The sequence below is a fragment of the Sarcophilus harrisii genome, chromosome X (genome assembly GCF_902635505.1).
Source record: "Sarcophilus harrisii chromosome X, mSarHar1.11, whole genome shotgun sequence".
Lineage (NCBI taxonomy): Eukaryota > Metazoa > Chordata > Mammalia > Dasyuromorphia > Dasyuridae > Sarcophilus > Sarcophilus harrisii.
In genome coordinates this window covers 72,803,321-72,818,629 of record NC_045432.1, presented here as the reverse complement: position 1 = coordinate 72,818,629, position 15,309 = coordinate 72,803,321, and positions in this window count along the sequence as shown.

Genomic DNA, 15,309 nt, shown 5'->3' with positions numbered 1-15,309 from the left:
AGAAACGCCAAGCCAGTGGAATGCGAGCGTGGGAGCTGGCAAGGGGGGCTCTTCCCGGCTTCCACACGGGGCTTCTCTCTGCCCCGACCACCTGAGATCCCTCTGGTGAGGCTCTCCAGAGCCCAGCTGGGCAACCCGGCACTGCCCAGGTATCCCTCCAGAGGGCAGTGCCAGCCTTCTCGGCAGCTGCTCGACGCCTGGAGCAGTGGGTGCCTCCGGAACAATGGAGGCTTGTGTCACAAGTGGTAAACACTTTGCTTCATGCAAAGCTGGGGCCAACTGATAGGATCTGGGCGCCCAGAAGAGCAGCTGCTGTTGGGGTGCACGCCTCTGTTCTGAGGAGCTCTCTTTCCACTGCTACCCCGTGGGAAGCCTCCGCCCTTACTCGGGGCTCCCAGCGGGCACGATCTCCCCACGGGGTCACGGGAGGCAGGCCCTCCTGGCCCACGGTGCTCGGCCCAGTGGCTGTTGCCACAAGGGTCCAGGAGAGGCGCTCTACCACTGTGAAGGCCCAGAAGCCTAATGGGGGACCCCGGGCTGCAGACACAGAGCTGAAAGGGCCCCTAGGGAGCATCAAGTCTAATCTCCTCTTTTGGCACAGAAGGAAACTGAGGCTCATAAAGTTTAAGTGACAAGCTCACACAAATTGTAAGTAGCAGAGGCAAGTCCAGAACCTGGCTCCCCAGGTTCTGGAGTCTGGAGGGAACCCTGATCTTAGCCGGGAGGAAATGTAAGTCTGTCATCACTGTTTGGGGAAAAACCTAGGAAATAGTTCTTGGACTGAGAATTATGGGAAGAGAGTTCTTTCTATGACTGTTCTAAACCTAGAGGCAGAGGCCTGGTCATCCAGCAATGTACTGTATGGGCACATCCTGTCCCGGGATCCTACGCCCTATGCCTCCTGGCCCTCCTGGCATGGGCCGGATTGGCTCTGCCTGATACCAGAGCAAAGGTTTCTGGGGGATGAGGAGGGGGCAGGATGTCTGTGAGGATGGAAACACAGGCTCTGGGAGCAGGGTGAGGTGAGAAAGTCAAGGGCACTGATGCTGGGGATGGAGCTGAAGGATAGCCCAAAGTCACATGAAGCTTTAGGAGAAGGGAAGGGGAAACTGATCAGAGAAGGGGAGACCGAGAAGAGAAGGGGAGACGTATCAGAGAAGACCAAGGAGAAAAAGGGAGACAGAGGAGAGAAGGGGAGACCGAGGAGAGAAGGAGAGACTGAGCAGAGAAGGGGATCAGAGAAAGGGGAGACTGAGGAGAGAAAGGGAGACCAAGGAAAGAAGTGGAGACCAAGGAGAAAAGGGGAGACCAAGGAGAGAAAGGGAGACCGAGGAGAGAAGGGGAGACTGATCAGGGAAGGGGAGACCGAGGAGAAAAAGGGGAGACTGAGGAAAGAAGGGGAGACCGAGAAGAGAAAGGGAGACCGAGGAGAGAAGGGGAGAATGATCAGAGAAAGGGGAGACCAAGGAGAGAAGGGGAGACCGATCAGGGAAGGGGACATTGATCAGAGAAAGGGAGACCGAGGAGAGAAGGGGAGACCGAGGAGAGAAGCAGAGACCAATCAGGGAAGAGGAGACCGAGGAGAGAAAGGGAGGCTGATCAGGGAAAGGGACATTGATCAGAGAAAGGGAGATCGAGGAGAGAAGGAGAAACCAAGCAGAGAAGCAGAGACTGATCAGGGAAGGGGAGACCAAGGAGAGAAGGGGAGACCGAGGAGAGAAGGAGACACCGAGCAGAGAAGCGGAGACCAATCAGGGAAAGGGAGACTGAGAAGAGAAAGGGGGGACCGAGGAGAGAAAGGGGAGACCAAAGAGAGAAGGGGAGATGGAGCAGAAGGGGAGACCAAGGAAAGAAGGGGAGACTGATCAGGGAAGGGGACATTGATCAGGGAAAGGGAGACAGAGGAGAGAAGGGGAGACTGAGTAGAGAAGGAGACACCAAGCAGAGAAGCAGAGACCAATCAGGGAAGGGGAGACTGAGAAGAGAAAGGGGAGACTGAGGAGAGAAGGGGAGAATGATCAGAGAAAGGGGAGACCAAGAAGAGAAGGGGAGACCAAGGAGAGAAGCAGAGACCAAAGAGAGAAGGGGAGACCGAGAAGAGAAGGGGAGACGGAGCAGAGAAGGGAAGACCAAGGAAAGAAGGGGAGACCGATCAGAGAAGCAGAGACCGAGGAGAGAAGGGGAGATGGAGCAGAGAAGCGGAGACCGAGGAGAAAAGGGGAGACGGATCAGGGAAGGGGACATTGATCAGAGAAAGGGAGACCAAGGAGAGAAGGGGACATGAAGCAGAGAAGGGAAGACCAAGGAAAGAAGGGGAGACTGATCAGAGAAGCAGAGACCGAGGAGAGAAGGGGAGACCGAGGAGAGAAGGGGAGCAATCAGGGAAGGGGAGACCAAGCAGATCCCTCAAAGCCCCCATGAGACTTGAGGGAATGGGCCCACCACTGCTCCCCCAGCCAGCGGCAGAGACGGGACACGATGCAACAGGGATCTCTGAATCTCAAAGGCTAAAGGCGGCCGACTCAACCCAACTGGTCCCCAGAGAGGTCTAGACCACGTGCCCACAGTCACGTGCCAAGTCAAAGACAGAAGCCGTTCTAACGGCCACAACATCTGCTCTGGGCCACCTCCGTGGGCTGCACAGAAGGGCCTGGAGTCAGAGAATGGCCAACAACAAGCCACCAGTCTTGTCCTGCCAGTTGCCAGGGACTATAAGCAGCCATTGTTTTCTCTTCTGGCTAGAAGCTGGCACTAGGTCTTCCCCTCCCAGACCCATATGGGCGCTTTGGCAAATCAGACCAGATTTTGGCTCAATCCTCCCCTAGCCCTTGGTCATTGAAAGGATGTGGCCTCAGGTAAACTGAGGTCCGGGGAAGACCTGCATTTAGGAAGGCCAAGGCCAACGGCCACATCGTATCCCAGCCATAGCCAATGTGGGCTTTCAACAGTGACCCCAGAAGAGGGAGGCTGGTGACCGTTCCGCCACGTGCCCACACTTGAACCCAGTTCCCTCGTGATGTCATGGGTCCCCTTGTAGAACAAAGGACAAAGACCACCAGCTACCGGATCTCAAGGCAACCCGATCCGCTTGCAGACGGCACCAATGGGGAGGGAGAAGAGGATTTTCCTAGCATTGTACCTTAGAACACAGGTCACGGGGGTCAGAGCTGCACAGGGCCCCAGATCACAAACCATTCCCTAACCCTCTCCCGTAAACATGCATTTCCAGTGGCGGTGGGTGAGCAGGGCTGTGACGGGTACTAAGAGGTCAAGAATGAATGTCAACCTCAAAGCTCACATACGAACTGGCAAACGGTCGGTGGGCGGCAGGAGTCATCCGTGTGCCCCCACACAAGCCATCTAGGCTACCAGCAGACGGCCACTTGGGCCGGGGTGGAGGCAGCCAAGCCGCCTGACTGCTCACCTGACCCTCGCCCCCAAGGTTTGTGACCTCTGCCCACCAGGGGCGTCCATCCCAGGGGTGGCAATCCCTGGCCCTTGTTAAGCAGGCCTGCCACGCATATCCTTCCCTGCTGTAGGAGAGGGCCTTAAAGGCCGGAGAGCCTACAGCTAACCTTCCTACCCAATGCTCTGGCAAGAAATCCTGGACCTTTGGGGTGGGAAACCCCAGAGAACACGGCCCCGCGGACAGGTGGTTTGGGGACGGAGCCTCGCTCAGACTCCACGCTTTTAAACAAGTGACCAAACTATGAAATTTCAATTAAAGTCTAGTAAAAAAATAAAATAAAAAGCAGTTGTATTCCTATCCAGGTCCATCCCCATCCACTATCCCTCATCCCCTACCCCAACCTACCCATGATTCCATGGGGGCAGGGAGTTTGTGGACTCTGGGTTAAGGAACGTTGCTCTAGACTACAATGGGAGGAGAATCTTAGCTAAAGATGTTTGAAAGGAGGGAACATTTTCCGGGCTGGCCTTTAAGACCCTGACGTTGGGGCTATTCTAGATCTAATGTTTGATAATTGAAGCAGGGCCTCAGCTTACCCCTGTATCGCACAGGCTTGGGGAGGGGCGTAAAACTCACAGAAACTGGGGCCCCCAAAGTGCACTGATGGGTCTCTAGTGGCTGTGACAGCCTGACCACAGTGTACAATGGGATGTTCTCAGTTCTTTGCTAGATTTTGATTTTGAGAACTAGGTCAGAGGCTGTTCCCCCTTTAGGGGACCCCATCTCTGGTGAGTTAATGAAGAGAAGGCAGGGAATGGGGGAATAGATAGTAAGCCCAGCCCTTGGCCCTTGGGCCTGCCCCCGAGATAGAGCCACCAGCTCCTAGATGGTAAAGCCCACTGAGTGGGCCCAGATCATCCCTCTCTTGGCCCCTCACCTCCTCAACTCTCAAGACCCTTCTCTGGGTGGAAGTGATGACTTCAAGGTCAAGTGTGGATCTCGGTGTCCCCACTTACAGGACGGCCTTTCCTTGTTCGCTATAGCTGGCCTTGCCAACTGGTACTGATTTTACTTGAGCGACACATCTTTGACAACCCTCTCCTCTGGGCCCACACGATCCTATCCTGATTCAGGCCTTTGTTGTCTCTCACCTGGATTACTGCAATGGCTTCCTCATTAGGCCTCCCTGCCTCAAGTGGCCCTTGTTTCCAACCCAACTGCCACACACCCACCCAAATGCTTTTCCTACAGCAGAGGAATGACCGTGCCACTCTTCACTCACTCTTTGGTGGTTCCCAAGTATCCCAAGGATCACCTGGGCCCTCTGCAGGTGAGAACACAACACCTTCCCCCGCTGACTTCCCGATCGGATTTTCCGAGACTTGCCTTCACACCAATAAATGTTTGTCAAGCTGAATTCACACGGTTTGTTCTAATCTGACCAAAAGGTTGACTGTTTCCTAATGGAAATGTCAAGGGCACCGAGCAACCTTCATGTACTTCCTCTTCACCTCCCCCTCACAGCTTCCTTCAAGGCACATTTCAGGAAGTACTTCCTCCCAAAGCTATTCCCCATCCCTACCTCCCCCTGCCCCAGTCCAAACCAGTTGTTAAGGCTTACTTCCTCCTGAAGTGACTCTATTCCTTTCAGGGAGGATAAGTGGCAACCCCCTTTCCCCCGTAGATTTGTGGTGGTGGTAGTGGAGTGCTTCCTTTTCCAAAAGACCCAATGGCATCATGGGTGCTGACTTGCCCATGAATTGGATTTAAAGAAGGCCGAGGAGCACCAAGCCCTCAGCCCCACTCTCCCTTCCACAACCAGCAAAGTCCACTCCAGTAAGACTGGCAGCAGCCCGGACATCCGGATGCTTTGAGCAGCTTGCATGTGTGGACCGAGTTCTAAAGGCCCCCCCACCCCTGCTTCACCCACCTCTGTGGCCACCCGTGGACCTGGGGGAGCCTTCATTTCAACCCGGTTTGGTCTGTCTCCTCAAAGGGTGACCGCTGTGCATCCTACGGCATCTTGGAGACACAGCTGAGAGTCGGGTGACGGGTGCCCCCGAGGCGGACGAGCGGCCCTCCCATCAGAGGTGCTGGTCCTTCCCATAAACCCTTGAGGGGAGCGATCCCCATGGTTCCATCTCGCTCCCCAGGTTCTCCACGGCCTCATCCTCCACTGGGTATCCACTTCTCCAACCCTACTGTGTGGGGGGCACTGAGTTGGGCCTTTGGCCAGGTGGAGAGCAGGGAGATTATCTCATGTTCCTTCAGAAGAGCCGAGCCTCCCTCCCGAGTACCGTGCGTGTCCCATCCGCCACCTCCTATGTTCTGGCTTTGTCCACCACCACCGCCATCCCTCTGCCCCACCCCCGGTGAGCCCGACAGAGCCGGAAACAGGGCACCTCAACACCTTGGGCTCTCTCTGAGACGTCCCCTCTGGCTACCTTTTTTCCTATTCCCTTTCCCACACCCCTTCAAGTCCTCGAAGGCAGGGGTTGTCCTGCTTGTTTTCTATGCCTCCTCGGTGCCCCCCACAGTGCCCAGTGTCCTATAAGCATTTAATTAAAAACAATAATAAGAAAGTGCTTAATGGCATGTGAGCAGCCTCCTGGAAGGCCTCTGGAGGCTGCCATGCTTGAAAGGCAGAGAATGGTGGTCTGAAGCTGGTTCTGCTGTTGAACCCCATGACCTCAGGGCCGGGAGGACAGTCCCGGCTTCCACATCATTCCCATCCAGTGAACATTCAAGCTTTGCATGTGACTGACAGGAGATACACTGAGGCTAATTTCCTAGAGGTTTATGGAGGGACCAAGCAGCCCAATCAGGCTGGGGGGGAGGGAAGAGGCAAGCTCAACTAGACCAGGCTCTGCTTATGAGGTGGAAGCAAGAAAGAGCCCCTTTGGGCCACTCCAACTCCTTTACCCTTAAATTGTCTCTGATGACTAGGAAATGGCTTTGACCTGCATCCAAACCCAGCGCCAGCCTCACCTTCCCTTTTCCCAACTGGGCAGCTGTTGCCCGAGTCCCTCCCCAGCCCTTCCTGAGGAGGAAGGAGTGGTCCTCCCAAAGGCCTGGCAGGAAGGCAGGGTGGGAGAAAACAGACGGGCGACTCACTAGCGCTGAGGTCTCGAGGAAAAGTTGGAGGAAATGGAGCTGATGGGCACCCACTGAGCCTTTAATGCACGTGGGCCCCAGGCTCCCCTGGGCTTGGGAGAATGGAGGACGAGCACCCAGGGCTCCTGGACTGGACAGACTTCTGATGTACTTCCCACAAAAATAAGCCTAGCTCCTCCCCTCCCCGAGCATCCTCCTTCTTCCTTCTCCCTCTCTCCCATCATCCTCCCCTTCCAGCCTGTACCACCTGCTGACTCCTAAGCCAAGGGAAAGAAGGGAGCCTTGGTGGGAGGAGAGCAGAGTGCCCACACCCCAAGGCCACAAGAGCTCCCACTGGTTGGACCCAAGGGGCTTTTCCCCAGGGACCCAACAGTCTGAGGAGACATTGGGAAAGGGCGTGGTGGCACGAACTCGGCCAGGGAACCAAGCCACGGCCTTATTTTTGGCAATCTGACCGAACTCGGCTTCTCCTTTTGTTATTTACAGACCTATTTCTGAGAAGGGTCAGTGAGTTCTAGCACAGAGAATTCTACCAAATGACAAAACCCTTAACGCTTACAACGCCCTCCGATGGCCACGGGAAGCAGGCAATGCAAGGATTATGCATTCCTTTCAGTCAGAAAAACCAAGGGTCGGAGAAAAAAGTGTCTGGCTCAGGCTCACACCATCAGAAGGCACACACATCCTAGGCAGGATTTGAACCTGTCCTGGTATCCGGTCCAATACTGCCTTTCATTGCAGAAACCCAGATGATGAGACAGTCTGAGCCCTATTGCCTGAGGCCCGGTTCCCTCAGAAATCTAGAGCCGGTCATGTAGTCTACATGTGGGGAAACTGAGACCCCTATGGTGGTAAATGTCATAGCTGGGATGGGAAGCACATGGGGTGAGGGACAGAGTGCTGGCTCTGGACTTAAGAGATGAAAGACCTGTTTCCTCTTCTGTAAAATGAGGTGATCGGGCTAGGGAGGCCACGGCTCCCGGCTCTAGCCCCTCAGAAACCTTGGCAGCCTCTCTCGGGCCACATGGGCTGGCAAAGTTTGTACCGGTGTCCTCGGGACCTGGAGGCCCATTCCTGGGGTGTCACAAAGTTTGCTTCAGAGGAAGCCGGAGGAAAACTTAGCCTTTGCTCAGGCAGTCCCCGGGCTGCGCAACAGGCCCCTCCCCTGGCCCCGGTGACTTACTTTTCTTGAAGGAAGACCTGGAAGAGTGGGGTCTGTGGACTCGAATGCTGGTGCGAGGCAAGGCCTCCCTGCCGCTGATGGGGGGATTGCCGGCCCTCCTCCTCCTCTCCGGCTTTGGATTGATCCTCATGTTTGGGGAGCAGTTAATCTGGACCTTGGACGTGGGCCCTGGAGCTCTAGGCAGGCTTGCACTCCTGGTACTCCCGCCCGGGCCGAAACACCTCTGTGCTCTCCCTCTGCTCTCCTGGCCCAGGTCCCTGGGTTTCTCCTCCCCCTGGTTCCTTCTGTGCCCTCCTTGCCAGCCCCACCTCTGATGGAGGGAGAATGAGTGGGTGGACAAAAATGCATCTGCCTGTGCACCGGCGCACTGCTTCCTGAAGGGCTGAGCTGGAGGGCCGGCCGGGAGAAGCACCTTGGGGACAAGGTGAAACCATGTACTTTCCCCGCTTCGGTGGCGGCATCTTAACCCCAGACTTGTGGAGCACAAATGGCCGAGAGGCTATTGCCGGAGGGGACTCGGGGTTCTCACAAGACCCAGCATCACAGATCAAAGGCTACGAGATGGCCGGCGGGGGGGGGGGGGGGGGGGGGGGGGCGGGGGGGGGGGGGGAGGATCCCATCTTCCTGTCCCCAAGAAGTCGCATCATCCTAGAGGCCGGCCTAGACCAGAGGGTCCCTCCAAAGATGGGGGGGGGCCAGTAGGGTCAAGATTGGTCAAGGTCGCTCTTGCGAACACTCCCCTAGAGTTAAGGGAAGGTGGTCCGGGAGGAAGACCAGCATTGGGCCATCCTCCACCCTACTTAGACCACAACTAAGAGCATGTGTAGCTCTGGGTGCCAGTCCAGGAGGGACATTCATCACCCACAGAGAGTTTAGAGGAGGGAGATCGGGACTTGGTTTATATTCCAGTGAAGGACCCCGCCACCACATCATATGACAATAGGCTCAAAGGCCTAGGGAAGAGAAGGCCCAGGGCAGACACAATGGCTGCCCTCCAGTATACCAAGAGCTGGCACACCAACAGGTTACTAGTGGGGCCCTTGTTCCTGTCTGGATTTTGCCGGCTGCCACCGAGGAGACCCCCCCCCAGAAATCCAGTGATTCAGTTCAGGGGGAGGAAGCCATCTGGCCAGGTAGGCACATTCAGGCTGGAGCCAGAGAAGACAGGGACCCACGGGGTGATCTAAAGGACTGTCCTGCAGAGAGCAGGGAAGCTGGGGGGCCAGAGGAGACACCGCCCCCCCCAGCTCAGGGTGGCCACATGGTTCTCGTCATCAGCTTCTCGGGCCTTCTGTGCTCTACCCTAGCAGCTCCCTGATGGGAGGGAGTGGGCATGTTTTGAACTGCCCCCCTGGGGGCCTGAGCAATGCTCCCAGCTTCTGGGCCACAGGAACCCTCAGAGCCCCTTCTATCGGGATGATCCCAATGGGACCAGGTAACAGTGTTTGCAACGTTGCTTATATTCTGGCAAAGGAAATCAAGGGCAGGGGGAGAGTATTACAGGGGCTGGGATGAGCACCTCCCTCCTGTCGCCTCCTGGGACACCCCCAGAACTCGCTAGCTTTGTGTCAGCTGCTCCTCCCAAGGCTGATTCATTGTCTCCAAATAGGTCCCCTCTGCTGCACACCAAGTGCCCGCTGCTGCTCTGGCCACCCTGTCTTTCTCAGGCAGCCTGGGCCGGGGGCCCAACTTTGAGCCCCACTCTCTCTAACCCAGAAGAAGGCCTGGGACCAAGTGAGGAGGAGCCCGGGCCACCACCAAAGAATGAGAGAGCGCTTGATCCGTGGACTGTAGGCCTGTTCTGGGAAGTGATCCAGAAAATGGAAGTCACCAACACCCACCTCTCCCCAAAGCAGAAAGAACAAATGATTCTTTCGTCCTGGCCACCTCTACCACCCTCCGCAGGCCCCATACATGAGAGACACAGAGACAGAGACAGAGAAAGAGACACAGTGAGACAGAAACAGATGCAGAAATGAGAGAGAGACACAGGCAGAGAGAAAGAGACACAGAGAGGAAAGACAGAAATAGAGAAAGAGGGAGACAGAGAAACAGAGAAGGCCCCTGTCCAGAAGAGAGTAACTAGTATGGGGAAGGGTCTGGATAGTCACTATCATGGAAGCAACTGGACACACTTAGCCTGAAGGAGGGGTGTGTGCATGCATGTGTGTGTGTATGTGCGCATGTGTGTGTGTGTGTGTGTGTGTGTGTGTGTGTGCGCGTCACAGGAAAGCAGCATCAATTATGTTGGGCCCCAGAGGGCCGGACTGGGAGCACAGGAGGGGGGTTCAGAGAGGCAGCTTTAGACTATATGTTGGCAACTTCCGGGCAATCAGAGCCATCCTAAGCAGGAATGAGAAGACATGGGGAGATGTGCATTCCTATGGGCTCAGGGGTATACATAAAGATCCCATTTGACAGATGTGGTCACCAAGGCTTAATGTGACTTAGAGAACTCAGAATCTCTGGCTCGCCGGGGCCAGTCTACACTCTTACCACTGTCAGCCTTGCTATTATAGTGTCCCGAGAACAGAAGTGATAAGAGGAAGGGCTGGAGGAACACAGTGGACAAAGGGACTCTTGCAGCTTAGAACACGCCTGTGGGTCTTCCCCGTTACAGCCATTTGCAGCGACACTCCCAGTATGGCCGATATCGCTGGGTACAGAGCTTACCCTCTAAAGCTTAACATGTCAAAAGGACGTGGAGGGGATTCGTAGGCAACAACACAGGGCCTCCCCTCGCAGGAGAAGATGGAGAGCTAGGATACGGCTGTGGGGAAAGGAGCCGAGCAGATGTGAGAAACCCCGGGGGGAGGGACAAGTAGTGCAGCCCCACCCCACACCCTGGGGAGGCCCTTTTTCTGGAATTGTGAAGGATTCTTCCACATCATTCACAATAGTTCCTTAACAAGGTAGAAAACTAGCCAAAGGTACTCGTCTGTTGCCTCACTGACCGTCGGGCCTCCATCCAATCCCAACGGAGTTGATCCATGAAGTTCCTGCCACTGAGCCACACCCTTGGATCTGGGCCTTTGGACGAAGGCTAGAGGAAGAGTCTGGGTAGAGAAAGGCCTGGGGGACTCGTACAGACTTAGTTCACCAGAGGGGAGTCCAATCAGGCACATGGCTCCTCTGGGGAGCCCTGTGCATCCAGGAACTGTGTAGCCCCAGAGACAAAGGGCAACTGAGACTGTGTCAAATGGAAGTACATCCGGGGTCAAGGTGAAAATGTTCAAGATAGCACCATGGAAGGTGTGTACCTGAGGTACCCAGGTGGTCCCGGACACTTGGGTGCTAAGGCTGGGGGACGGCAAGAGACACGGCTATGACGGTAACAAGAAGCAAATTAGACACATGGCCTTGCACTGGGACTGTGCAGCCGCACGGGGCTGAGGAAAAAAGGAGGGCAGAGAGCCGACCCTACTGACTCTTTCTCTTGGGGGGGCAATGAAGAGGCTAAGTCTGAAGGATTAGGCCGCTTTCCGGAAAGTAGAGCTCACCAGAGGATTGAGTTGCTTGCCTCTGGCACTGACTCCAGATTGTAGAGGGAGGGAGAGGGACAGTTACCATCCAGGAGGTTCAATAGGATTGGAGGATCCCATAGCTCCCTAGGATATGGGGTTTACCAGAGAACAAAGGGCAGTCGTCGCCACTATCTATGGTCTCGGGTGTGAGCCCACCGTGCTTGTCAGGTTAAAGAAAGCCTGTCCTACGCCTGACGTCTCGGCTTGACCAAGGCTCTCGTGTGGCTCAAAAGTCATGTGACGTTTTTGGTGAAGACCCAGGTCTATGTTACATTCTGATGTTCCTAAAGTAAAAACCCTGGAAAGAGTCAAAATCCTGGTTTTCTCAAGCAAAACCTGGTGGAACAAGGCCTGCACCATCAGGGAGGCCACATTGGCGTACAACATGTGCAGCTCCATCAACGAGAGGCTGCTCTGTGCCCTGAACACAAAACGTCCTCCTGGCCTCCAGTCCCAGCCTCCCTTTCCCCTGCCACTGAGTCAAAGGTTCTCAGACCCCTGTTCTCTGAGGGAGCCCAGTGTCTAATAGCTATCCCACTTCCCTTGGCGCTTCTTGGAGAAAGCAACACATTGCCCTAGGTTTCCTGAGTATTGGGCTCATCTTTCTCCCAAGTAAGGAAAGGAGGCAGCCCACCTCTCCCCCCCCCCCATCCCAGGAGGCTTCCTGGTATTTGCTTGTGGGGTCAGTTTTTGTACCCCCTGGATCTGTGAAGAGCAGGGTTCAAGTCCTGCCACTAGGACCAAGAGCAAGTCAGCTGCTGGCTCTGAGTCTCTATGATCAAGAGAATACTACGTGTAATCCATACTTCCCCGGGCCACTGCAAAAGCCACATAAAAGTGCCCCAGTGTGAGGTTCCCGGCAAACCTTCGAGTGCCGTGTAAATGTCAGCTCTGACTCATTTCCTTCCTGTATCTCCGGACACTCAGGGAGCGATTTCTCGGCCGTGGGTCTGTATTTTCCAGGACTCCCCATCTCTTTTGATAATAGGCTGCTTCTCCAGCAGCACCCGCTTAGCCTCTGTGGGCCGTAGAGAGGCTCCACTGCAGAAGGAAGGATCCTCAGGCCATTCCCAGAAGCTGGCGTAAGTCAGTAATCAGTCACTCCCAGTCTGTTCCCTCTGCTTTTGGGCCAGACTGCCACCCTCCTCTCTCTTTCCTCATCCTCCCTCCCTCCAGTTCCCCAGCCCAAGACTGGGAGCACAGAGCAGCCTGGCAAGTTGGCCCCAGACTTAGTGCGTCTCCTCAGGTCTCCAGACACTACAGCACCCCCGGCTGGATGTAGGCATTCCCTCTTTGGTGAAAGCGGGACAAGAACTAAGGAAACTGGGGTTAAAGGGGTCAAAGGGCTCGTCCAAAGTCATACGCTTGGCCCAAGCGCCCGGGGTGATGCCATCTGCCACAGGACACAGCTGAGGCCAGGTTCAAATAGGAAAAGAACTAGACCACGTTCTAGGAAGTGAAGCTCAGGTTCATTCTCCAAATGCTACCGAGCTGGACAAAGGGCAGGAAAATGGTGCCCAGAATGGACCAGATGGAGCCCTTTGGACTGTGGGGCACATAAACCACAGCAGATATCTTTACTTTTTTTTTCTTCTTCTCCTTCTTTTTTTTTTTTTTTTTTTTTTTTTTGCTGAGGCAATTGGGGTTAAGTGGCTTGTCCGGGTCACACAGCTAGGAAATGTTAAGTGTCTGAGGTCAAATTTGAACTCGGGTCCTCCTGCCTCCAGGGCTTGTGCTCTATCCACTGCGCCACCCAGCTGCCCCAGATATATTTACTTCTAAACCCAGAAGTTTGAACTCAGGCAGAAGCTGGACCCTAGTCCCAGAACATGTCCATGAGGCCATCCTTCAACAGAAATGCTCAAATGGCAGAGAGTGACGACAGAGAGAAGGGCCTTTGGTGGGTGCTTCCATTATCCCACTGCCCACCCATCCCTAGATGGGTGCAACATGGTATCCCACAGTCAAATTCTAGTAGCTTGAGGGAGAGCAAGGGAAATGGAAGCAGGACTGCTGCCAGGCAGTGAAGCCTGCCCGTGGCCTGCACAGGCCCAGACTTGTAGTTAATCCCCTGTTCTGGAAGCTCTTTGTGCCCAGGGACATGGGGAGCTCCCTCCGCCCAGAAACCCTCTGCTCTGGCTGCCTGATGGAGAAGCAAAGGCTGAAGGGAGGGGGATGCTGGATGTCGTGGACAGAGGCGAGCTGGGGGTTTCTTCCGGGTCATTCCCACAAACTATCCCTCAGGAGGACCCATCTCACTTCCCTCCATCCCTCCAAGGAATCTCTCTGGAAGAGGATGTACCCATCATCCCCAGGGGGAAGGCTGGGGAGCTCTGACAGCCAAGCTGGGGAGCAGCTGGGGCTCCCCATAATCTCTGTTTTGGTGCTTGGAGACTTTACTAAGGACGGGGGAGGAGGGAAAAGCCAACAGAATTCATCAGAACCAACCCCCAGAAACACTGAGAGGAGCAGCTCCCTAATCCTCCTCCCAGGGGAGGGGGGGTGGCTGCTCACCATGGCAACCAGCAAGCCTTCCACAGCCGCAGTCTGTCCTGCTGGGCATCTGAGCACCACTGAGGCGAGCTGCTCGGGCCGAGGTGCTTTCAATACTGGGCAAATTAAAGTGGCCCCGGGGAAGGGGAAGCCTGGAGGAGCGGGGGCAGAAAGGGGTTGTGGCAGCGTGGGTCTGGGACCCGCGGAGACAGGCTGGGGGAGGCGGCCGCAACCCCTGCCAAGAGCCAGCTCCCTGCTGTCCTCCCTGGTCTCCACCACCCCCCCCCCCGGCCTCCAGCGAGATTTCACAGGAATTCTTCTGGCTGTGTGGGCACAAGAGGCAGCTCAGAGCTGCCCAGAGTGCTTTTCTCCTTGTTTATTCACTAAGCAGGAAGAGACATCGAGAGCAACCTCCTGCACACGCTGTGGCCAGGTGCCCCTCACTGGCTCTCCTGGGAGCCCAGCCCTTTCTGGGGTGCAGAGACGGGTTCCCCAGGAAAAGCTCCCCCGGTCCCTGCCCATCCCCTTCACCCCAAGCCACTGGCCTAAGCCCTGGGGGTGTCCTGTCTGCCTGTACACAAAAGGACAGTGCCCTCCCTGGGCATGCGGCCATCTGCTGGGCTGGGCACCCCTCCAGATCAAATCAGAGGAGGAGGAGGGCCCCATCTGCTTCTTCTTAGTCCGGCAGATCCCGAGCTGCCACCGGAAAAAGACAGAGTGGGCTGGGGCTGCCGAGGCGCCCCGGGCACCGGCACACTGACTACCCAGATGCCCTCTGTTTGCTTCAGGAACCCAACTTTCTCTCTCAGATGGAGGAGAAATCCTGAGGAACTTTATGAGCAAGCATGGAGACTGACCTTGGGATTCGGGAGAGGAGGGGGTGTGCCAGGTCCCCCCTCCATTTTCAGTGCTCTGATGTCCGAAATTCCCCCATCAAAGCCTCTGTTGCTTTGGTCCCTGAAGAAAGGACAAGAGCCAGATCAACTCCCGCCTCGGAAGCTTACTAGCTGTGACCCCATGAGCACGACCTTTAAGCTCTCAGCTTAAACTATAAGACAGTGATACTCGTAGAGCCTTTTCTAGGAAAGCTGAGGCACAAATGAGATTATGTAGATGGTATCTTGAAAACTTTTGCATGGCTCTAAAGAGTTATAGAGAAACATAAAGTGTTATTACTCGATTATGATAAAAGCAAAAAGATTATTGGAAGGAATCATACAACAAGAGCCTGCAAAGAATGGGTGCAAAGATGCTGACTGCTGGGAGAAGGCACAAAAAGGAAGGGCCAGGTTCGCCAAAGCCAAACCCGGTTGCCTTCACTGAAGGGCTGGTGAAAGGGCACGGCCAATTTACATTCATTTAATCTTCAAGGACCCTTTGAGGAAGACAGAAGGATTGAAAATCATCTTGCTTCATCCTTTTGTTTGTTTAAAGGAAAGGTCAACATTTGTCAGGGTGAAGGAAAGCAGGGGAGAAATAAAAGAGACTGAGAAGTGGCCAATTAGATATTCCTAAAGCTAGGTCCTACCATGTTATTCCCCTGTCAAGAAGCATCAGTGATTCCCTATTGCCTCTTGGATAAAATA